The sequence below is a fragment of the Halyomorpha halys genome, unplaced genomic scaffold, assembly GCF_000696795.3.
Source record: "Halyomorpha halys isolate HHAL.00 unplaced genomic scaffold, Hhal_1.1 Scaffold1099.1, whole genome shotgun sequence".
Lineage (NCBI taxonomy): Eukaryota > Metazoa > Arthropoda > Insecta > Hemiptera > Pentatomidae > Halyomorpha > Halyomorpha halys.
The window spans coordinates 17,926-19,544 of record NW_027106720.1 but is presented as its reverse complement, the minus strand read 5'-3'; positions in this window follow the sequence as shown (position 1 = coordinate 19,544).

Here is a 1,619-nt window from a genome sequence, read left to right as displayed (position 1 = left end):
AGAAAAGCGGAACCTGGCTTTTTTATTTAATACTGGCGGCAGTCTTGGTAAGTGTAATTTTGAACCCCTCCCCCCCTGCCGCCACACCCGTAAATATTTACATTTGTAAAAAAATATTTACAACTATTTAGTTTAAATATTATATAAAAAGTGGTGTTGTTTATTTCAAAACGTTTTTAACATGGAAGGCGCCCGTTTGTTATCAGTTGTATAATGTTTTTTTTACAGTGTTTAATCTATAGTTAAGTGTAAACAAAAGAAGAGGCTTTTAGAAGTAGAACCGCTTCTCAGATTAAAATAAACATCTAGATAAGTAATTTATGCTGATCTACTACATCAGTATAAACAATTTCATCCTTCTCTTTGATCATAATAAATTTCATTTATAATTAATATAATAAATGGTATGAATATTATTATTTTTATTAATAAAGGAAAACTAATACATTATAGAAGGGGTACACAGAAATGGAAAGTTTGAGAAACACTGATTTAGTTTATTATTATTGGATATCCAATAAATTACAAAGATAGTATTTTACCATCCTTAGCCATGTATATAATGTTTTCTTTGCTTTTCTTTACCTTTTTGTTTTCCATTTCTAGATAATGTTTTGGAATTATAAAATTAATTGAATCATTAAAAAAAATCATTGAACAAACCTTTCCCACATACACACATACATATGTGCGGTTATATATGTATAGATAGATAGATCCAGGTATTCAAAATGGAGACCTCACAAATCTCCCGTAAGCTGAAGTGCAGGAAGAAATGAATTTCCCTGAACCGATCTTTCCTTACCCACCATGACAGGAGCAGGATGTGGCCGCCATACTACCAGGACCTATTACCCCAACCAATAGCATGGCTAAGGTCGAATACACTCTTAGCAAACCACTCAGAGGGCATCCCTACTCAATTCATAAGCATTTTTCCGTCAGAATCGAAATATTTCACATCATAAATACTGATTAATAAATATTTATTGACAGATATTAATGTTAATTACAGGCCCGCTGTCAAGGAGGAGAAAGGTAGGGGTGGAATCCCGGGGCCTAATTTACTTATTAAAATGTAAATAGTAGTTTGTAATTCGTATTATCTTGGGATGGATAAATATTTATGGTTTGAGCTTTCTTAAATTTTGAGATACTGTCTGTTTCCAATCTTTCTTGCTACGCCGCACAGTAATGTGTAACTGCCGTTTTTGTACAAAAACCTTTGAATTGCACACAGGGTGCTGAATTCAATGTACATTTTTTTAAATTTTTATAATATTTTCATGCGTAAAAATCTAAATCTAAATATTATAAATATAAATCTAAAAAAAATAAGAATTGGTTTAATAAAAAAAAATTTTCTATAGTTTTTAAGTTACAGTGAGGTGAGGTAAATAATCTTCTTAGATCTTTATCTCCTAACAATCTAAGGTCAGATACTGAGTTTTTCTCAATGAGTGTATTATAAGTGGTGGCAATGAACGTTTAATTGTATTATAATAATTGTATTGCGTGTTAGGATGGAATTAATTATTTTTATTTTCTTTGATTTATATAATGAGAGAAAATATTTAATAGTGGTGCGGTATGTGAAGAACACAAAAAATTAAAAGCTT